This window comes from Dermacentor andersoni, chromosome 11, assembly GCF_023375885.2.
Source record: "Dermacentor andersoni chromosome 11, qqDerAnde1_hic_scaffold, whole genome shotgun sequence".
NCBI lineage: Eukaryota > Metazoa > Arthropoda > Arachnida > Ixodida > Ixodidae > Dermacentor > Dermacentor andersoni.
In genome coordinates, this window is record NC_092824.1 from 5,067,501 (window position 1) to 5,091,956 (window position 24,456).

Here is a 24,456-nt window from a genome sequence, read left to right on the forward strand (position 1 = left end):
TTCTCCACTGCTCCCGTGGAACCCAAGGGCTTCAAAGAGGCCAGTGGTGCCTAAATCGCCCGCTGTGTAGACGTCTTCAGATTCTAATAAAACATGCTCGATAGTTTCCCTAGCTTTACCGCAGCAAGCACATGCTTCTTGTTCCTTCTTATATCTCGCTTTATAGGTGCGTGTTCTAAGGCATCCCGATCTCGCTTCGAAAAGTAATGAGCTTCCCTTTGAGTTATCATGAATTGTTTCTTTCCTGATTTCGTTTTTTCCTCTCAAGTAGTTACTCATGGCAGGTTTCCTTTCCATTGCCGCCACCCATGAGATTATTTCAGCCTCTCTGACTTTCCGCTTGACCGTCTTAGTTGCTGTGTTGCCCACCCTACAGGCCGCATACTTGCTGGTAAGCTTCCTAGTTTTTTTCCTCCACTGTGAATCAATGTTACTCCTGTACAGTTACCTGAACACTCTCCCAGCCCATTCACTTTCTTCCATATTCCTCAGGCGTTCTTCATACTAAATTTTACTGCGAGCTTCCCTCACTTCATAACTAGTCCAGCCCATATCACCCTGCAGAGCTTCATTTGTAGTCTTCCCGTGAGCGCCCGATGCGCGGCGACCCACTGAGCTTTGGTTCCCATCGAGTCCTGATTGTACCCCTGATTTAAAACAAACAACCGCATTACCAAAAGTAAGTCCTGGAACCATTACACCTTTCCACATACCTCGGAGGACCTCGTACCTATTGTATCCCCATAGCGCTCTGTGCTTCATTATGGCTGCATTTTTCTTCCCCTTCACTGTTATTGTGTTTTCGTGTGTTTCCATATATCTATTGCCCTCGTTTATCTATGTACCAAGGTATTTATATTCTGTTACCCGAGGTATTTCCTGGCCCTATATTTCCACTGTCTGTCCGCTGTTTTCGTTGAATAATATAACACCTGATTTTCTAACACTAAATTTAAAACCTAAATTGTTGCCTTCCTGTCCCCAGATATTAGCCAGACGTCGCAAATCCCTTTGCTTGTTAGCTAGCAACACAATGTCATCTGCATAAAATAAACCTGGGGGCTGCTGCTCAACTACTGTACCCACCTGTTTGTATGAGAGATTAAACTCGATATTACTTCCTTCTAGCGCCCTCTCCATCCTAACCATGTACATCATAAACAGCAGCGGCGATAAAGGGCGCCCCTGTCTCAGTCCCTTGTTGAGATGAACTTTCTCCTCGCTTCTCATCCCTTCCCATTCAACGCAAACGGTATTTTCTAGGCAAATCTCTCTCAAAAGCTGCAGGCCATCGTCACCTACGCCTTCCCTTTTCAGAATATCCCACAAAATGTTGCGGTCTACGTTGTCATAGGCTGCTGTAATGTCTAAAAGGGTCACATATAACAGTCTGCTTTTTACTTTTGATATTTCAATACACTGAGTAAGAAACAATAAGTTATCATCTAAACGTCTACCTACTCTGAAGTCATTCTGAAGTTCTCCCAACATGCCATTATTCCCTGCCCAAGTTTGAAGCTTTAATTTGATTGCCTGCATTGCTAGCCTGTATATTACCGATCAGGTCCCTGGTCAGGCAATGTGGCGCCATCTCTCGAAGGAGGCGGCGTAAAACCAGGGCCGCGGAAGTCGCGTATTGCTGACGTTGAAAAGAGCACAGGTTACACTGCCTGAGTGACAAAATATGACATTTAAGTGTATTGTTCTCTGTATCAGCATTTTGAATGTAGCTATTGGAAATTACGAATTAAAGTTCACTGTAGTACAGGTTTTCCCGCTCAACAAGATCGATTTTAGCGTGAAGTTACACAGACAAAGACTAGAAGCAGACAGGACGTATCGCTCGTCCTGTCTTGTTCAAGTCTCTATCTGTTTCACTTCGGGCTACAATCCCAGATTATGTTACCGTACGGACTCGCCCAACTTTCTACCCCTTTTCCCGCTGAAATTAATCCAAGCGTCAAATATTTTAATCCAAGAGTCAGTCAAATTAATCCAAGCGTCACGTATTTTAATGCAAGTGCCGGGTGATTTAACTTACGCGCCACGTATTTTATTCCTTCCGCCAATGAATTTAATCCAAAGTAAGGATACATTCGCGGAGGTGTTCCAGGAAGTTCTGAAAAAAAAAAATTATGGGGTTTTACGTGCCAAAACCACTTTCTGATTATGAGGCACGCCGTAGTGGAGGACTCCGGAAATTTCGACCACCTGGGGTTCTTTAACGTGCACCTAAATCTATGTACACGGGTGTTTTCGCATTTCGCCCCCATCGAAATGCGGCCGCCGTGGCCAGGATTCGATCCCGCGACCTCGTGCTCAGCAGCCTAACACCATAGCCACTGAGCAGAGGAAGTTCTGAATAACGTGGCATGTTATAACTATGCGCTGACCGAAAACACGTGAAGAGACTACTTCAAGGGCGTGGTCATGTGACAATAAAGATGCTTTTCCCACGCGAAACATCACCGAAATAATACACTGTTATTGAAAATATATCATTGCTATAGACAGGTCGTGCGAAACGCAGCTATTTGATAGACTTGCTGACATTCCTTGAAACAAAGGGGCATCCAGCTGATAAATACAGGCTAAAAAGAGAGTCACGTGACATCTCATCATTTGGTTTTTCTAAAGCCCCATTCACATGGATGTAAAATAAACGAGCTTCGAATAATCTCTGCTATTATAAAAACATAGCGAATCTCATGTACGTGGTGTCACGGGCTCTCACTTAACGTTCGCCAGCCTATTCCTGATTCTCAATATCATATTCTCAATATTCAATGCTCAATATAGATTCACAATATCAAATACGCAAAAGTCAGCCAAGCTTATTCACCCGTAATAAGGGCATGTCGTAGCCCCAGGTGCAAAACTTGCAAGCACCATCAAAGTGACATTAAAATTAAAAGCACTGCTAACAGTTATACACACGAAGTCAAATATAGCTTCAGATGTACAAGTTCGGTTGAGATTTATATGCTAGAATGTTCCTTCTTTAGGAAAGAGTATATCGGTGAAACGGGACACTCAGTGAACGTCATAATAAACGGACTTCGCGCTGACGCAGCTAAACCCTTCCCAAAGCCGTTGCCGAGCATTTCAACCAACCAATCATAACTTTGATGAACTTAAACTCTACATTTACAGTCAAATTTCCATTCTTAACGAGAAAGAAAATACAGAGAATCATACTTTATCCATAAGTTCAAGACATTGCAACCAATAGGCATAGGCGTTTCACAGAGAGCTTTAGACTCTATTCGCTATGCTAATTTGCAAGGTATAGGCAACAACCCTTAGTTTGGTTTGTTAGCGTGTTTTTGTTGCCGTTCTTTTTTCCATTTTATTTATTTATGTATTCCATTTCAGTATTTCCTTTCCTTTTTTCGTATTTTTTTTCACGAGCCCCTGTCATCATTATCTCTGTCAGAGACACGATAGACCATGACCACCAGCGAAACAGGTAACAGAGGGCTGCCCTGCACGTCGTTGACACGCCGGCTGACACGCGGGCTTTGACACGTGATTGACAGACGGCAGTGCTCCTGCCCTTGTGCACGGCGCTCCTTTATTCTCAATTCAACACCCTCGCCATAACGCACCTTCGCTCGTTGCTGAACCCACCCTACTTACGCCCGCTCCCCTTTAGAAGAACCCCGCTTAAATATACTGTGGCGAGGAAAGCATACGTCGCCTTGAAGAAGACATGCCCACTTGTCGAAACGTTAGATCCTGCTTTCACCTTGTTCTCGTTTTGCTCATCCTCCTCAATGTCATATGGACATGAATATCATACGATCGGGCTTCGAAGAAGCTCTGTAACAATGCCCACGCAGGGCACGTGAGACCGCTTTGTAAAGGATGCCACGTGGCCTAGCGTAACTTTCGGAAGCACTGATCTGATTCACAAACACACTGACATAGGTGTCAAACGAACAGTAATCGCAAACGCTACGCAATGGTACACACGTAGCGAACGCTAAATAAGATGAGAAAGGGTGCCACGTGACCTCACATATTTTTCACTAGTAAATGCGTGATTCCCAACGATATAGACATGGATATCAAACGATCGCGCTTCGAAGGCCTGCGATGGTACGCACGTCGCGTACTTCACACCGCATGAAAAAAGTCACGTGACGCCACGTCCCATTCGCCAGCCCATAGGAAATTCTCAACCGTGCAGACATGGATACCAAATCAACGGGAAGCTCAAGAGCTATGGGATGCTACCCACTTAGCGAACGTCAACTCACGTGGGAAAGGTTGCCACTTGACTTCACGTATCTTACGCTAGCGCATGCCTGGTTCCAAACCATACTTACATGAGTGTCAAAAGAACTGGCTTCAAACAAGCTCTGCAATGATACACACGTAGGGCCCGCGGCCCCATGTGGTAAAGGGTGTCACGTGACATTGCGTAACTTTCGTGAGGCCCATGGGTGGGCCCAAACCATACTGACAAGGATATCGAACAAATGGGAATCGCAAAAGCTATGCGATCGTACTCACGTAGCGAATGTCAAATCACTTGGGAATGGGCGTCACGTGACATCACGTATTTTTCGCTAGCGCATTGTGATTCCTAACCGTAACGGAATGCACACGTGGGCTATTTGGTTTCCATACATCTTGAAACTGCAAAAGCGCACAAATGCGAGAACGAAGAGTGGATAGAAGCACGCGCTTAGTCAAAACTGAAAAAGTTTACGGAAAGCAAACAAATATATGCACAGAATATCATTAATTCAGTGTGTGCTAAAACTTTGAAAGAAATAAAATCCAAAGAAGACAGTCAGGTCACCCGGGAAGATCGTCGCAAAAATAATAATATAGCCATCGTTCCGTAACTACATGGAAAATCGCATGAATTGAAACATGCAGGCACTAGGTATAAGGTTGAGGTTTGTTTTTTCACCGAAAAACAAACCTCAAAGAATTTATTCGCGTATTCGCTGGAAGCTATCGCAATGGAATGTTCAGTACAGCAAAAAATTTGTAGATTGTGCGATGGGCATAGCGTATATGTTCCCGTCTGGTTGAGTAAGGTTTACGTAGGCCAGTCTGGGCGTTGCGTCAACGTGCGGCTAAGAGAAAACCTGGCGGCATACAATTCATCAGGAGGGACACATCTAGTCGCCCACTATGGGGAATGTGGCCGTTATCCTGTTTCCTAAGATACTCAGATCACCTTGAAGAACACTAACCCGTGAAATGGCAGTATTACATAAAAGAAAGAGGAGATAACTGCGTCAGCCTTCGGTCTTGCTACGTGATAAGGCATTCAAGTTTGTTGATGGTAAGACTGTTTAACTTTTAACGTTGCCTTTGAATAATTTAACCTGCGATCCTCGACACGCATGCGCAGCCCTCCTATTCTGTTTTGTGTGCATTCATATATTTATTTACTTTCAACAACAAAAAAAAAAAAAAACGTTAATCGCAATAGCTATGCGATTGTACACACGTGGCCTGCGTTAAAGCACGTGGTAAGGGCTGTCACGTGACCCCAGTTATCTTTCGCTAGCCCATGCGTGATTCTTACCCATATTAACATAGATGTAAACGATCCGACTTCGAAGAACTTCTTGGATGGTACGCACGTCGCACACTTCCGGACCCATGAAAAAGAGTCACGTGACATCACGTAATTCCGCCAGCCCATGGGGAATTCTCCATGTAGTCATGTATATCAAACGAACGGGAATCGAAGAAGCTATGTGTGCTACCCAGATAGCGAACGGCAGAACACGTCGCAAAGGATATCACGCGATCTCACATGACGTTCGCATGCCCATATTGAAATGGATATCATACGAACTCGCTTCGAAGAAGCTCTGTGATGGTATCCGCGAAGAGCACATCAGATCACCTGAAAGGAAGTCCCATGTGACCTCACGGGACTTTTTACAGTCATTGCGTGAGTCACAAACATACTGACATACATACTAAACGAACGGGAATCGAATACTCAGTGCAACGGCTGCCACGAAATACCACGGAAGCAGAGGTGAAAAGCGCGTCACGTGACTTTACTTAAACCTGCACTAAACGTGACTGACTGTGGAAGCGATTGACATGGATGTCACGGCGTGGGATTTACCTTGGAAGCGATGTCGTACTGTTATAGGAACTGCATTGGTAAAGCCTGCCCTAATATTTTTTCTTTCTTCGCACACGTACGGAAATGCCGAAATACTTGCAAATTCGTTTGTTGCTCTTCGTGCATTATTGATGCTATCAAAGCGTAGTAATGCTCTCGTTCCTCGGGAAGCTGTGCTGCTATGCGCGTAATTGCTGCACACTGGCTAAACTAGAAAAATATCGCTTCACTTCTTTTGTAACCGAGTCAGGATTTTCACGAAAAAGGTGTGCAATGATCGCGTAAACATGCGTGCTAACAAATTTCATACAAGATTTCTTCCACTTCGAATCAGAAACGTCCCCCGCACGCAGAAACAGGTTTTAATCGGTATGAAATTAAGCTGTTGGGAAGCTTAGACAGACGCGGTACAGGATAATAATTTCATATAGACAAGTTAGGTAAATATATTTGTTGTAGTTTGGTGATGTCTACCAAGTTCATCGGTGCATAAACGGCACTCTGTTTACTTCTTCTTGTGCTCACGTAGGTTAACTGAGCAAGCTGCCTCAATTGGGCCGCAAGTGCTGTAGAGAAATCTCTAAGGGAGTTTGTCACGAGTAAGTGCAGCGATGCGGATGACAAGGTTCTGTGGCTTGTATCCTTTGGTCTGCATAGTGCGCTGTGCTGTAACATACTATTGCTACTTCTGCACCTCGAGTCTATTGGGAAGTGCGCATGTAGATGAAAATAGCGATTTGAAATATTACTACATCAAATTAGCGAGAAGAAAGGGGGTTAACCGAGGGGCCCGATTTTTATTAGTCATATCATAAGAAGCCAACACTGACACCAAGGACAACATGGGGGAAATTACTTGTGCTTAATAAATTAAATAAAGAAACGATAAATTAATGGAAGTTAAAGTGGATGAAAGAACAGCTTGCCACAGGTGGGAACCGAACCCACAACCTTCGGTGGGTTCGCGCTCTTCGCACTTGGTGCGAAGAGCGACAAACAAAAAGCACGGTCTGAAAGAGCAGGACGAAATCAGATTAATACAAGTCCTGATAATCAGCAGTCACTTACGGCATCGCGTACCTGGGTCTCAAGGACAGCGAGAGAGACAAATTGAACCACCCTAATACGAAAGACCTACAAGCTGGCAGTGGGGCTTCCACCGATGACGTCGACGGAGAAGCTACTCAGCCTGGGCATCCACAATACTTGGGAGGAACTACTAGATGCCCACAAGACGAGCCAGATAGAGCGACTCAAGCTCACCAGCACGGGTACGGACACGCTAATAGGACTGGGCTACTCAGTCGAATATGAGTCCACAAAACAGCAGGTTCCTCTACCCCTGAGGGAGAAGATCACGGTGGCCAGCATCCCGAGAAACATGCACCCTGAATACCACAGAGAAAGGAGGCGAGCGAGATTGAAAGCTCTACGTAAGGCCTACGAAGGACCAAAAAACGGAGAAGTCCGATACACGGACGCGGCAAAGTACAAGAACAGAGCGGCCCACGCTATCAGCGTGTTCAACGACCAAGGACAAGAGGTAGCAGCGGCCACGGTAAGCACTCCAGACATCGACTGCGCGGAAGAAACGGTGATAGCCCTGGCGGCCACTACGGGCCAGCGAGGGGAAGATCAAATCCCAATCATCACCGACCCACAAACAGCATGCAGAAATTACCAAAAGGGCCGCATTTCAAAACAAGCCCTGAGCATCCTCGAAAAACGAGACAATTTTCTAGAACTGTACATTGTCTGGGCCCCGGGACACGAGTCCCTGGCGGGTAATGGAGCGGCCAATGCCGCTGCCCGAGATCACATTCTCCGGGCTATCCCACCAGGTTCACGAGCACCGGTAGACCAACAAGACAGCGTCCCAAAAAAATACGCCGATATCCTGAGCCACTACAGACTGGGTAGGAGGATCTATCCACCGCCGCATCCCAAGCTGACAAGAGAAGAGGTGGTGATCTTCCGAAAACTACAGACCCGCACATACCCCCACGGCACCCTGCTACACGCCATGTATCCTACGAGCTATACTCACAAATGCGCCTTCTGCTCTACGCCCAATAGCCTCTACCACATGGTATGGGAATGCCAACAAAACCCATCGACACCGCCCATCACCGGACCACCCGTCGAGCAGTGGGAGGCCCAGCTGACAAGCTCGAGCCCTGAAGACCAGCATCGCCTGGTTAGCAGGGCCAAGCTATCGGCTCAGGCCCACGGCATCCTGGACTAGGGACGCCGCCCACCTCGGACGACTTTACCGTCGGCTCATTTCTACTATTCCTCCGTTATTCCTCCTTCTCCTCTTGTCTCATGACAACGCTATTCAAGTAGTCTCTTCACATATGTTTGGACGGCGCCAAACTATAACAATTCAGTTATTTAGAACTTCCTAGAACACCTGTGTAAATGCACCTTTACTTTCGATTAAATTCACTGGCGTGAGGATTAAAATACGTGGCGCGTAGATTAAATTGCTTGGCACTGAGATTAATAGTGTGGCAGCTAGGTTAATTTGACTGGCGTTTGAACTAAGATATCTGGTTCTTGCATTCATTTGAGCGGGAAACCCTGTAGAGGTTACAGCTTGGCTGATATTGTGAACAAACATTAGAAAGAACTCAGAAGCAACATTTTTTGTAACTTGTTTGGGCAGTACTAACGCGTATGATGTCCTGTACAAATGGTTGGGGCAGAGGCTGCATTTATTAAGTTTTTACTGCTTCCCCGGAAGATCTCGTTTTGTTCTCTCTCCGTGGTGGGGGGGGGGGGGGGGGGGGGAGGGGAAGGGCTGCGGTATAATTTTGACCTCATGCCCGTGGAGTTTAACGTAGAACCAGTGCACGGTTCAATCCCTATCAGAATGCGGCCGCTATGGCCGGGATTGAACCCTTCGCTTCGAGCTCAGGAACACAATGGCATAGCCATTACTCAGAGAACACTCGACGCCCTCAAATGGCACAAACGCGCTCACCGTTTTTACGACATTATCAGGACGACATTAATTGACTTATCCTTAAAACAATTTTTTCGGGACATTTTACGGAAGTCTCATTGTCTAAAGAACGTGCAATGCAAGACATTTGGCTTTAGCAATGAAAGAGCCAACCAGCAAGGTTTCTGGCGATGTCAAGGGCCAAGCTAAGGCCAACCAAGCCACCCCATCTTCTTTCCTCGCAGGCACAATGGCTCTTGTGATTCGAAAAGTCAAGCCAGTTTGAGCCAAGTGCAGCATTAAGAAAACCGCACGGCCGCGTACAGCGAGTGAGCTTCTCTCGTGTTGTTCAGGGTGGCAGAAAGTGTAACGTAGATTTGTACGTCGAAAAAATAGACGCATTAGTGCATCTTCTCTTTTAGCGAACAGCGTGGACAGAACCTTCAATAATTACATAGTGAATGAGACAGTTTCATGTGATTTTTCTGTGGGGCTCTTTGAGTGCGAAGGAACGAGTGCTGGCACCCACGGCGTCAATTCGCGAATAAAAACGCCTAAGCTGCTTTCAGCAGGTTTGTGACATTTTTTGCGCGATCGCGAAAATGGACTACATCAACGTGACAATATCAGCCTTTCTGGCCATCGCTTCTCGATGGTCCAACGCCACTGTAAAGTCAATGTCAACCTCTCCGCTACCACAGGTGCCTTTCAGCGCTGTTTTTACTTAAGGCGTATTGCTGAAAACTCCCAAGAAACCCGACATTTTTGCACTTGCAGGAGGAAAATATCGCACTCTGTTGGCCTCACACCTACATGTACTCGTGTGCAGTTGCATTTATATTTTTGTTCTATATCATATCACAGATAAGTAAGTGAAAAGTATCATTAATTTTGAAAACAAGATACAGGATGATTTTTTTAGAAACACAGTTTTTTTTACAAAAAAGCAATACCCATGACAAACCCGTCGTCCTAGCATACGAGTTCTAAGATCAGGCGGAAATAATTTGCCGCTGCCTAAATTACTTCGAAAAGGCTAACACCTAGGTTGCACGTGACATCAGTTCCTGTCTTCCGGTCACGCATTCGCCAATGTCGAGCACATATCTCTCGGCGCCAGCCATGTAGGAAGGAAAAAAAACTAGCAGGGAACGTCACGTAACAATCTTGAAGCCTAGTCACAAAAAAATGAGAGGAATGGGAAGATGGGAAATAGGCCTTCACGGGATAGGCAAGCGGTAGATTTAGTCGGCTCGCTTTGGTTATGTCCGCTGCAGAGGTTTTGGAATATGCGCACCTAGTAGGCATCGCGAACGCACGCCGAGGTTGAGTGAAGGAATTCAAGCGTGTGAAGAAGTCGAGTCTGTGTTACGTCAGTCAAGTAACGCACCGAACCAGCGCGCGGCTTGGTGCTTAAAGACCAACTGCAACGAAATATTCGACCACGTAAAAAGCCTAGTTTCCGATAGTTTATGCATGCAGTAGCCTCTGTGCAAAATCTTACGCTTGAAATGCAGCTGAATCCGTCACAAAGAGCGCGCAAAAATGGATGTTTTTCATACCGACACTGAAAGGAAACGACGCCATTATCGCGGAGCGGAGGTGAGGTACAGTGATGGATGTGCAGAACCAGCGCCCGTGCTGTCGGCTTTCCTTGCTTGTATCCCGTTTCGGTGTACCAGTAGTGAACAGGTACTGCACGTCTCCTAGTCACATAGTATACTTCATTAGCTGCGCCGTGTGCTGTGTCCGGGCTGTTGCGCTCCCGCGATGTTCTTTTAATGCGAAGTATCCGCCATCACTCGTTCTCGCATATCCATTCGAGCACCCGGCGGCCACAAAAGGCAAAAGCAAGAGCAAGGCATTCTTGCAAGAGCTCAAATTAGGAGCGCAACAGGGACAACGCACGCCGAAAGAGACGCCCGTCAACTCGCAAGTGATGAGCGAGCAATGCGCCTGGCTGCCTAGGCGCAACATGGTGCAATTGACAGGTCAACAGTCGCTTACGGTTCTTCAATATGCGCCATACCCACATCGCTACCGCTTGGCTGCCAGGTACACGTGTCGTCTGCATAGGCGCTATTTAATAGCTGCTAGTTACAAAATTAGGCGATTACCAGCCGTCCGGCTTCGCCAAGATTACTTCGAGAGTATACGCTAGGCATTTATAGTCAATTTAGCTCGAGTGAAATTTCATTGCAGTAGGCCTTTAAGCAAGCAGTAGACAGGCGCCAAGGCTATAGCGAATGAAGGCGTCGGGTAATTGCGTGCTACATCGGGGCCGACACTTCTGAGAAGGAGCCTTACGAGCTGCTGGGTATTGGATCGTCCGAGGTAAAAGCTGCATCTGATCCGTGCTGAAGGCACGAATTTCATGCTAAAAGCCGCGAAGGCGCTTTCACCACCAGAAAATGGCTGACCTTCCTGTAGACAGAGTTAGCACAGATCTTCCTTTCACGAATTTTGGAATTGACGATTTCGGTCCGTGGATGATTGCCTCTCGCAGAACGAGAGGTGGTGTTGCAAACAGCTAACGCTGGGCAGTCATGTTCACTTACTTAAGCATTCGCACACTGCACTTTGAGCTGACGGGATCAATGGACACGTCGAGTTTCATTAATGGCTTCGTAAGGTTCCTATCCGTGCGAAGACCCATCGAGTTAATAAGCACTGAATGCGGGACCAATTTTATTGGAGCGCACAGAAAACTTGGAATCAGCACAGAGAGCATTCATCGCACACAAACAGGCAAGTTCCTCATCGGAAACGGCTGCAAATGAATAGCCAATTCACCAGGGGGGGGGGGGGGGGGGCAGATGATCGGCATTGCACACCGCATTCCTGACCCAATGCTCATGCGGTCACATCATCAACGGCTCATGTATCACATTCTTGCAACCTTCTTGGCAGAAGTTGCGGCCAACTTTAAGGCCAGGCCCGTAACTCCCACTTCATCTGGCCACGAAGATCCCACCTTGCTAATTCCAGCGACACTTTCCAAAACAGGGAAGCGCATTTATAACTAGCCAATTCGACACAAGTGACCTCTACAAACGACAGTGTTGTCTAGGGCAGAACCTGGCTGACGTGTCCTGGAAGCGCTGGCGCTCAACGTATGTCACTATTTCGCAGCAACGCCGAAAATGGCAAGCGCCAAACACCGATCTCAAAGAACGCGACGTCGTTCTACTCAGGAATGAAGAAGCAACCCGCAAGCCGTCGCAGCAATTACACGAAGCCTGTCCAGCGCGAATGGAAGAGCGCGCAAGGTCGAAGAGAAAACTGCCAAAGACGGGGTCATAAGATTTTTCCGAACAACGGCAGAAGTGCGCGTCTGCTGTCACCGTGATATACTGGTGGTGGTTAACAACGGCAGACACCGTACGGGGAGAGTTCTACGCTCATTGCGAACACGGGGCCTGACTTTTCTTTCAAGAGGGAAGCGAGTCTTCATTTCTTTCATTGCTTTCTATTTCGCTGACCCCCCGCGGACTTGGAGCTGTGCGCGAGAGAAAGGAACAGCTCCCTGTGTTCGGTTCGTGGAAGTGACCCACTGACAACGTTCCGAGGTATCGGGTCATGTTTCCCCGGTCTGCACACTGAGACGAAAGGGCTTGAGCGTGAAGCATGAACGTGGTACGACCACGTAGTCGCTGTGTTTTTGGAAGGCAGTCACTGCTGATTTTGACAGGTGGCCTTCACGTTTCGTGTTATTTATCAGCCATATAGCTTGTGCGTTCGATAGCGTATTGCTATAAACGATTCTGGTATGTGCCTGGGAAGCGTTCATTCATAATTTGAGCATATGGTCATTCTTTCGTGTCAGCGGTGCGTGGTTTCTACTGTGCTTGAAGCGAACTGCGAGTGGTGTCCGTACACGTGCCAACGTAAACAAATGTGCCGTTCTTGTGTAGCATAAATAAAATACTCTGCCTGCAGTATCGTCTCTTTAAAGAGACATGGTCACTATGGTCAAAACTGACCTATAAAAGCAGTTTATCATCATATTGGCGTGCGTTCACTGCAGGTCTAACAATAGCAAATGTATGAACAAGGCTGCTACGATACGGCGAACCTACACTGAACAGAATCGACCCTTGAGTGAACTTGATCTGAGCGGCTGGCGAGTACTCATGTTCGTGCATTTCAGCTTCCGAAGCATGTTTGAATTCATATTCAGTGGGACGATAAAAGAATGCAAGCGTACGTGCTGTGGCACTCGCGTTACGGGGCGATGTATGCGTTCAGAGGCACATCGCACGCTATCACGATCGGCCTGCAGAGATACCGACCTACCAAAATTCTCTCAGCCCGCCGCAGCTGCGGGGCTGGCGATCTTGAGGAGAAGCGACCTCCGAACCTTCCCACACTGCTGCGGCGGCTCGCTTTGTGAGGACGGCAATGAGCCTCGTCAACACAACCTGTCGGCGCCATAATTTCTAGACGCGGTCGGCAGACCAAACATTGTTAGTGGAGTCGCCGTCGCTTCACGATTTGATTGGAGCGGGGGAACTCCTGGAAGTACATCTTTAGCGGTGCGGTCTCACGGGCACCAGAATAGGTCACTGTCAATGGACAGATGCGGCGCCACTGACTGCAGGGTAAACTATGAGATCAAGAGGCGCCTGCTCGCGTCAAGACATCTGTCTGCAAGAAGCCTCTCACCTAGGTGTGTTCAGTGAAACCTGTGCGGAAGTGAGTCTGTAAACCCTCCTTCTAAAAGGCGGGCCGGCTACGATGATTATGGACGCTCGCAAAGGTCGAAGGTTGAACAGCCGTCTTCCCTCACCAAGCGATATAAGAAGGACAGAGTGTTTTTAAGCAGCTGTTGCGCGGCTGCTGAGTGTGCATTCTCTTTTAGTCATGCTAGACTGATGAACTGTAACGTTCTCATGTAGATACTATAAATAAAACCCTTATTCGTCGTTCTCTGTGAGAACAAGTCCTTCCCCTCAACAATGTCCTCAGCGTGGATGAGTTGGACGACGGTATGGGCCAGATATCATCTATTTCATGCCTGACCCTAACCTTTACAACAAGCTGACAGCTGTTAGACGGGCTTTGCGACGTGTTGCTGTGTCTGCGGTGAGTGCTTAGTTCTTGCTTCGAATCTCTAGGCTTCATTTCGTGGTTGTTCAGTTGAGAACAGTATGGAAGCTGGATTTTTTATTGTTAGCTAGGTTGTGTTTACCTAGGTATGTTTAGCGAGCAGGACGAAGGCAGTAAATCAGCAATCATGGAGTTAAGGACACTGCTGAGAGACGAATTGTTGATTGTTGGTGAGGAAATGGGCCTGGAGATATACAAGTAAATGCTAAAAAATGGGAATTATTGAAGCTGATTTCCGAACAGGCCAGTAAGGAGGACATGAAAACTGGGTTATAAATGGGACAGAGAGAGAGAGAGAAGAACGGGACAGAGAGGAACGCGAGAAAGATCGCGAGTTAAGAAAAATGCAAATTGAACTGTAAAGCAAACGTTTGGAATTCTCTCAAGGAAGTGAAGGGGCTCTGGGACGATCAAGCGAATCGGAATGATACCGCAGGGACAGGCTGTTAAAGCAATTTGAGGTAGGGAATGCCATAGGCTTGTTTCTAAGAAATTTTTAAGGGACTTGCGAGAAGATGAACTTCGCTGCGAGCACATGGCCTCAGCGGTTGATGTCTATGTTGCTGTGTGAGGCTGCAGAAGTGATCGCCAGACTCAGTGCGCAGGATGCATATGATTACGCGAAAGTTAAGGCTAGGCTTTTGAAGAAGTACCGCCTTTCAGCCGAGGCTTTTCGGCAAAGGTTTAGAAACACGTGCGAGAAGGATAGCGAGGGATATCCGGAGTTTGCATATGGCTTAAAGGGAAACCTAATCGAATGGTCGAAAGACGCGGAAGCGTACGAGAGCAGAGACATGATTATTGAAGGCATGTGTCTAGAGCAGTTTTACAAAAGCATCCCCCAATCTGTGAAGCTGTGGGTGCAGGACAGAGGAAATGTAATCACTGTGGAAAGGGTGGCAGAATTAGCCGAAAAGTACGTAACGCGTAGAAAGCTGAACGCTGAGGACGGAAATTGGGACGGTCGAAATAGACCGCGGAAACCATTTCCGTTCAAGAAGGGTTCGCAGACTAAACGACTGAAGCCTGTAGGCGTGGAGAAAAACCCTCAGAAAAGAGCGAGGAGAAGACCAACAGGGCAACCGCACCAAAGGAGTAGAAAAGAAAATTCGGATCTTTTAGACCGATCCGCCGCTATAAGTGCCACAAACTCGGACATATCACTGTAAAGTGCGGGAAGCCTAGCGTAGTTTTCTCCTACGTGGATGAAAAACGAGAATATGGAACTTTTGAGCCCATACCTTCACGACCTGTGATTTAATGGCAAACCATGCCGGGTGCTGCTCGACAGTACCGCCACTATGGACATTGTCCATCCGTCTTAGGTGACCGTAGGTGACTTCACTGGAGAAGTAGCATGGATCAAACAGGTTGTAGAAGAACGCAGCATGTGTCTGCCCCTGGCCAAAGTGAAAATCAGTGGACCCTTCGGGGAGCTCGTGACCGAGGCTGCAGTTTCCAAATTTTTCTCGCTGTAGTACCCTAACATTATTTCGCATCGGTGAGATCAATTACTGCGCGACAAGTTGCAGTTGAATTTAAAGTTTATTTTCACCACCAACAGTACAGTGTGTTTTACACAGAACAGTTGTGGCGTGGAAAGCGGGAAAAAAGCTGCGCTGATGCAGCTTGACTAGCCCCACCTCCCATCCGTACAAGGCAGCAGAACGACAGCAAAGCGAACTTCATACAGTGTTAACCTACGATAGAAAAAGAAAAATAAATAAATAAAACGTGTACAATAATTGTCAAGTAGACGTAATTATATGAGCCCTTGGGTGCCTAAAAGCACATCAATCATTCACGCACAAAAAACCAAAACCAATGACAAGACAATTATTGCAAGGTAACATAACAGTAAGACATACTATACACAGAAAGTAGTGCTTTATTTCGACAGAATTTTTCTAGGCTTGTAGCGGATTATGTACACCCGCCTGAAGGGACATGCAAGTGATCTTCTGTAAGCTTGAACCTATTGAGTACGTGTGGAATGGTGAATTTTAACATTTGGAGACCGTAGTTTGTTCGTGTTCGAGGAATGTGCCAGTGTTCAGAATTTCAGATGGGACGCAATGAAATGTTCGGCTGTAAATGCACTAAACCTCTTAAGTTTAGGCTATTTCTGCGAATTTCAGACCTTAACGATAACAACAATTGATGTTAATAGGCAACACAGAATTTTAAAACCTTAAACTTCATAAATAAATGAGATGCGTGATCTCTATAGGCTAAATTGACAACAGCCCGCAAAGCACACTTCTGAAGTGTATATATACTTTTCTTTGATGTTTAAGTTCCAGATGCCCATACCAACTGGCAGTAGCGTAGGTGGGAACTAAAAAGCGCATTAAAAATATGAAGTTTCTGGGGAACCGGCAGAAACGACTGACACATCCTTAGCATTCCTAGGGATTTTCTTAGCTTAATACATAATTCTTCAATGTGAGAATCCCACACCATATGTTGATGAAAGATAATACCTAATGTTTTGACAGTCTCTGAAAGTTCAATTTCAAAATTATTTAGTAGCAGTTTATGTGAGTACTTGCAAGCCGTTCCTTTAGCGCGGAAAAAAACGGCCTTGGTTTTAGAGCTGTTGATCTGTAACGAATTACGGCAAGACCATTCGGATAATTTGTGTAAAGTTTCATTAGCTGCTTGGATCAACTCATTTAGGTTTGCTCCTGTAAAAAATGAGCTCGTGTCATCTGCATAGATAATGTATGTTATTGATCGATCTATGTTTACAATATCATTAATATAAAGGGTAAATAAAAGAGGGCCTACTATACTTCCCTGCGGTACACCACGTTTCATTTTTTGGGCATATATATTTCCCTATTTATTGACACAGACCGGTACCGATCTCTAAGATAGCTCCATATTAAGTCAAGTTTAATTCCTCTGATGTCAAAATAGGGCATTTTTTCTAACAATGTTTGGTGATCAATCTTATCAAACGCTTTTGTAACATCTACGAATACGCCTAGTGTGAGCTTCCTTGCTTCAATGTTGCCTAGTATGACCTCTTTCTGATGTAGAAGTGCTGTCTGTCGATACACCTGACCTGAAACCGTATTGTGCCGCTGTAATCGCAGAATGCATGTCCAAAAATTTTGAACATCTAGTGAAAATACTGGCAATACCGATATTGGTCTGTGATTACTCATTTCGTGTTTTTCGCAACTTTTGTAAAGTACCGCAACCTTGGCCTTTTTCACACGCAAATGGCTTAAACTGGGAGAGCCCGTAGTACAGGCGTTGACGCGAGGCAGAACTAGTAAAATAGCGTCGCTTCCGGCAGAAAATGAAAGAGCTGCTGCAGCGGAAGTAGCAAAATAGGTAACTTCATTACACGGAGCAGAGCTAGGCTCGAAGAAGAAAAAAAGGGTTTATGAAAAACTGCCAGCTGACCAGCTCAGTGAGAGCGGATCACTAGGGTGTCAAAGTTCACGCCTGCAGGAAGAGCCAGCTGATGCACTCGCAAACGAGACAGGGTCGTTACTATCAGCGGCCTCAAAGAACTTTGATCAGATCTTACGTGTGGACAGAGAGTCACTGACAGCCGAGTGAAAGAATGATGACAGCTTAGCTAAATTACATCACACAGCTAAAGAAGGCATTGCTAGGTGCAAGGTGACGATACAAGAGGAAGATTGTTGTATCGGCACTACATAGACCGAAAGGGTTGGATTCTAGATCAGTCGGTCGTACCTACTAAGTACAGGGAGGAGGACCTTTTGAGTCTCTGGTATGGAAATGGGTGGTCTGACCACCTAGGCATAAACAAGTCTAAGGTAAGATTGCTTATGAAATACCACTGGCCTGGCTGTTTCAAAGACGTAAAAAACTTTGTAAGATCATGCGACGCCTGCCAGCGCTCGAGTAAACCAGAAGAAACATGGAGAGCTCCGCTAAAGGTACTGCCCTAATTTCAGAACCTTTCAGACGACTTGTGATAGACACGGTAGGGCCTCTACCGAAGAGAAATTCGGGTTACAGTTACTTGTTTAGCATGCTGTGTCTGGATACAAAGTTTCAGGAAGCAATCCCTCTGAAAGAGCTCAGCTCCACAGAAGTAGTAGACGCGCTTTTGGCCGTATTCGCAAGAGTTGGGTTTCCAGCCGAAATTCAGGCGGATCAAGGGTCCGTATTCACCAGCTCACTGATTTCCACATTCTTACAAAAGTGCGGGCTAAAGTTGATACACGGTTCCGTCTATCACCCTCAGTCAAACAGTGTAGAGAGGTGGCATTCAGTGCTTAACCCAGTTTTGCGGGCGCTCTGTTACGACAACAAGGACGACTGGGGGAATTGTCTTTCGGCCACTTTGTTTGCTTTGGGAACGGCTCCTCATGAGGCTACAGCGTTCTCGCCAGCCGAACTAGTGTATGGAAGGACACTCCGTTCTCCACTGAGAATGTTAACAGAGATGTGGGAGGAAAGAGGAGAGAGTCCAAGAGTGGTAGAATACGGGCTAAATCTGCTGGTTCGGCTAAGTGCAACCCAAGGACTGCTCGAAAAGAACATGGGAGTAGGTCAAAAGAACGCCAAGTTCTATTACGACAAGAATGCGAGGCTTCGCACGTTTAACGCCGGAGACCACATAATGATCCTCAAACCTTCAAGAAAGATAAAGCTTGAAGTTCACTGGGACGGACCCATTAAAGTGTTGCACAAGCTTTCAAAAACTAACTATGCTCTGAAAATGCCCAGTCGCAGGAAGGAGGTGAGGACATATCACTGCGATTTGATGAAGCCGTATATAGAGCGGAGCGGAGTCGTTAACTATACCATCAAAGAGCAGGATGGCACTAGTACCAAGTTTAAGAAGCATAAGGCGACCTCTAACTCTGAAATCAGCCTGGAAGAAGTGGTAAAACATTCGGTAAGCTCGCACGCTCTTAGACCCGGGCAGCTAGATGAGCTAAAAGGGATGTAAGGGGAATATATCGGCAGATTCAGTGATCGGCCAGGTAGAACGGAATTAATAACACATGAAATAGAGCTGACATCAACCGAACCCGTAAGATCAAAGCCTTACGGCTGTCTCCACGACAGAGAGAAATTATGGAGGCAGAGATACAGCGCATGCTAGAGTTGGGAGTTATTGAGCACGCTGAGAGTGACCACGTCACCGCTAATACTTGTAGAAACCCCAAAGAAGGACCTTCGTCAGTGTGTTGACTACAGGAAGTTAAATGCCATCACTAGGGATGAGCTGTACCCGATACCCAACATCGAGGAACCAATTGAAAGAGTTAGTGCTGCTAAATACATTTCAACTATAAATCTCGTGCGGGGATACTGGCTAGTTCCCCTTTCAGTAAGTTCCAGCCGCTATGCCGCATTTATCTCACCTGTAGGCACTTTTCGCCCTCTTGCCCTCAGCTTCGGGCTGAGGAACGCACCGTTTAGCTTCTCTAAGTTAATGGATATTGTCTTAAAAGACTTGCAGGAGTTCGCCTTGCCATACCTTGATGATGTAGCCATTTCTTCGGACAGCTGGGAAACAGCATGTATCGCACTTCAAACTGGTCTTCTCACGGTTGAGGGAAGCTGGCCTAACGATGAAAGCGGGAAAGTGTAGGCTTAGCTGCTCGCAGGTTTCTTATCTGGGCCATGTTTTCAGTCAGGGCCGGAGACGACTGGCCGAGCTGAAAATAGCTACAATTGGGGATTTTTTTCAGCCGCGCAGGAGAACAGACATTTGTTCATTTTTGGTACTGGTGGGGTACTATTAACGGTACATTCCGAATTACTCGCAGATAGAAAGTCCTTTTGTGCATTTCTTAGATTGTCAGGGTTCTTCTTGATAATACTTGAGCCACGCACGCCCTCCAAAAAGGGAGCACCAAATAGCGTGTACTGGCAGAACGCTTTCTAATGTTTAAAATCGCTATTGGTTTCTCGTCCTGTGCATCGCGCGCCATACTACAAAAAGGAATCCATAGTTCAGAGCGACGCAAGCGACAGGGGTATGGGCGGGGTACTTAGTCAGGTCGGCGACGATAATGAGGAGCATCCTATCCTCTATGCCAGCCGTAAAGTAACTGTTAGACAGGAAGCCTACAGTGCTTCAGAGAAGGAATGTGCTTGTTTAGTTTGGACAGCCCAGAAGTTGACGTGTTACTTGTACCGAGCGAGGTTTATACGGGACCGACCACTGTCCTTTGACGTGGCTGAATCAAATGTCACCCAAAATGTTCCGCTTACTCCGATGGAGCCTCACTCTCTAAGAGTACAACTTCTCCGTTAGATATAAGAAGGGAAAGTTGCATAAAAATGCGGATGGTTTGAGCAGGCTAATTGGAATTCTGCGTTTAGGTATCCCGCCTAAATTTCGGAGTTGTTATTGTGAATTTTGTTCAGCCAAGAATATCCCCTCTCATTTTGCAGGACTCCCTCCATGATTGCCCAATTTGTCAGCACGAAATTGCTTCCAAATTGGCGTAGTCAAATGCAGCATGTGTTTCTGCACTTATGCTTTCTTTGAAGCCTAGCGAGTCTGAAGTGAGATTCAACATGTCATCTCGGCGTAGAGCCATGTTGTGGGGTTCGCTTTGCAGTTGCCTGTACTTGTTGGCTGTTTTGGAGCGGTGTCATTATTTCACAGCTGGTCACTGCAAGCCAAGGCATCCCCCCCCTTGCCACCAGCCATTCCTTTCCTGCCCAGCGGTTATCAGCACTGGCCAGACGAGATTTTCCGGTCCATGGAGGAGCTGGTACGATCGGCCTGCAGAGGTGCCGACCTAGAAATTTCTCCCAGCCCGCCGCAGCTGCCGGGCTGGCGATCTAGAGGAGAAACGACCTCCGAGCCTTCCCACTCCGCTGCGGCGACTCGCTTTGTAAGGGCGACAATTCGCCTCGTCAGCAACCTGTCGGCGCCACCATGTCTAGACGCGGTCGGCGGACCAAGTATAGTTAGTGGAGTTGCCGTCGCCTTCACGGTTTGATTGGAGCGGGGGAACTCCTGGAAGGAGATGTTTTGCGGTGCGGTCTCGCGGGCACCAGAAGAGGTCACAGTCAATGGACAGACGCGGCGGCCACTGACTGCAGGGTAAACTCTGGGAGCAAGAGGCACCTGCTCGGGTCCAGAAAGGTGGGCCGGTTACGATGACTTTGGACGCCCCCATTGGTCGAAGGTTGAAAGGCCGTTTTCTCTCACCTAGGGATCCAAGGAGGACAGAGCGTTTATAAGCAGCTGTTCCGCGGCTGCTGAGTGTGCATTCTCTTTCAGTCATGCTAGACTGATGAACTGTAACGTTCTCATGTAGATACTGTAAATAAATTCCATATTCCCCTTTCTCGACGAGAACAAGTCCTTTCCTTCAACAACGTCTTCAGCGTGGATAAGTTGCATGGCGGCATGTGCCAGCCACCATCTATTTCATGCCCGACCCGAATCCTTACACCCCGACGGGTTTTGTTGGCGTAGCTGCACGAAAGCCCGTCTTCATATTTCTACGACTTGAGGCTGAGAGTCGCACCAGAGTCGCTTAAGGCCTGCGTGTCTTGCGCAGGAAGTGTCCAGTCGCACAAAACGAAAATTATGACTGACAAATGAACAAAACCATTTGAACTCGCTTCATGCAGCGTGCATTTTTTCGTGCTGCGGGGCCCCGACGCCGTAGATATTGTTTCTTGCGGAGCCCACTAAGGCGCCGCCACGGCGCAATGCAAAAGGCTGATTAGAATGCATGACGTCTTTTATCTGCATGAACAATAAAAAAAGCTATGTGAATTGCTATTTTCTTTGGCATGCACCAATTGTTTATTTCTTCTTCTTTATGTATGCATCCATACTAGCATAGTGCTAAGGGTACATACATATTCTTATCATGAATTCATAATTTCAATATGTAATATACCTCGGCTAATAAATTCAAACCCTAATACACAGGGCAGGCAAGGGGCTGTCTCTTGCAGCCGCTGAAACGATGTCGAAGGAAGGGAAACGCAGTAGGCGACTTCACATGATTAAGTGGAATGATGAGATTAGGAAATATACGTGCACAGGATGGCGTCAGCGGACGCAGAAAAGGGGTAATTGGAAATCGCTGAAAGAGGGGGCTTTTTTTACGGAATAGACATACGATAGACTGACGATGATGTATAATTAATGACAATGTCGATGAAATACTGTTCCTGATAAAGAAGCCCGTGTGCTTCGGTGCAACTTAGCAACCCTGGGTTCTCAATATAATTTGCGAGCTTTTCACTGCAGCTTACTTCATAGCCGACAACATGGCTTCAGGACTTGGTACCTCAAAGTTCGTTTTAATTAGTGTGCGAAAGCAAATGCGCAACGAATGAAAGTGGATGCGCTTTCAGTGGGAAGTCATACCATCGTTAAGAAAAATAAAATTGATTCAGGGTAGGCTGTCATTCGAAAATAATACAGCCACTGAAACAACTAAAGAAACCAGGAGGCGATTGTTAACACGAGCATGAAAATAAATACTCCAGATATTTAAAATATGTTAATAGATAAAGCTACAGCAATGGTTCTACAGTGCTCACCATGAGGAGAAAAGTGGGCTTTTCTGGAAGAGGGAGCAGGCTGAAGATGAATATTTATTTATTTATTTATTTATTTATTTTTATTTATTTATTTATATATTTATTTATTTATTTATACATACTGCAGACCAATTGAGCTGTCGCTGTATTGGGTTAGTACGTTGGATATAACACCAAACAATTTTCTGCACAAATCAACTTCAACACCATAGGAATCATGATTGCTTCGAAATAGCAGATACATCGAGTAATAATACACACAGCATGAATCAAGCTACCTTATACAAAAATTCTCTAAAGGCAGTGACCTCACCTGGTAGTAGGTTCCATTTTTCACTTGTGCGAGAAAAGAAGCTATACCTAAATAGGTTAGTACGCGATTGAGGTCGTGCAAGGTTAAGTTCGTGGCTATTCCTAGAAGGTTTCAATTTATCATGAGACAGGCAGTTGCTCTTTAATGAGTAGCGTGGGGTGTTAATGAGATTCTGCAACAATTTAAAGCGTTCACGATCACGCTGCTCAGACGGAGGTTGTAGACCAAGTGCAACAAGGTGAGATGAAGGTCAGAAGTTCCAGTCAAGACGGCGGTATATGAAACGGATTGCTTTTATTTGATTGATCCGATACTTTTAATGTCAAATACCTTATAAGGGTACCAGATGGGGCAACCATATTCAAGAATTGGGCGAATAAGTGATTTATATGTTAGCAATTTTGTTTCGCGTTGAGCTTTTCGCAATGTGCAATTTAGATGGCCTTCTTTCTTGCGCGCTTTATTGCATGTGTATTAAATATGCCTTGATTACGACATGTGAGGTGTGATGAAGAGATCAAGGTACTTGTATTCAGAACCACGTTCAAGGGAATAGCCATTAAACGAATAATTAAACAAAGAAATAGAAGTGCACTTACTAAGAGACAAAGTGACAGTTTTTACAAAGTTTATCTTCATTTTCCATTTGTCGCACTACCAGCGAAATTGTGTCAAAGAATCGGTAATATGCATGACTACATGCGGTAATTTACCAGGGAAAAGCACTGTCGCCACCTAGAAGCCACTCGAAGCTGGTTAGAAGGACTTGCGAGTAAAAGAGCAGAGAAGCGATGACAAAGGCGAGCATCTTGGCGTGGATTCCGCGGACAATTTGCAGTTTTCTGCCTCACGAATTAACATCAATGCCAAAAAGTTCGTCTAGAAAACCTCTCGCCGAGGTCGGTCTGTGCAAATGCCATTTTTGTACCAGAAAAAAAGTTTCGCCTAAGGCAAGACAATTGAAACGCAAGACGGCGGAGAAATGGAAGCCGCGCTGGTTTGGGGAATTCTATCGGGCAGCCTGCCGGCACGCGCCATGCCGGCCAGCTGAAATAATCGCTAGCGACTTGCGGATATGTGCCGTGCTACATGATAATACACGTTTTTAGTGCAAGTGGACTATAAATAAATTACAATCACTGTTTAATGAGCATATAGGTGTGACTTCAGCATTCTCAGGAACTGTGTAAGGCTTTCGTCGTGAGAGCCTCCCCTTTTCTTTTTCTTTATACTGAAAGGATGTTCGATGCTCACCGTATGTTGCTATGCGAATATCAATTCGCGAGTGTGAGAATATGACGATCTGGTCCACTGTACGAGTGGAGACCTCTGACGTCTGTCTGTAGAGGCAAGTAGGCATCGTGTTGCGTCTTGTTACTGTACGCGAACACAAAACAGCTTTACTGCACTTCTGCCTCATGACGTTCTTTTTCTTTTCTGATGACTGGTGCT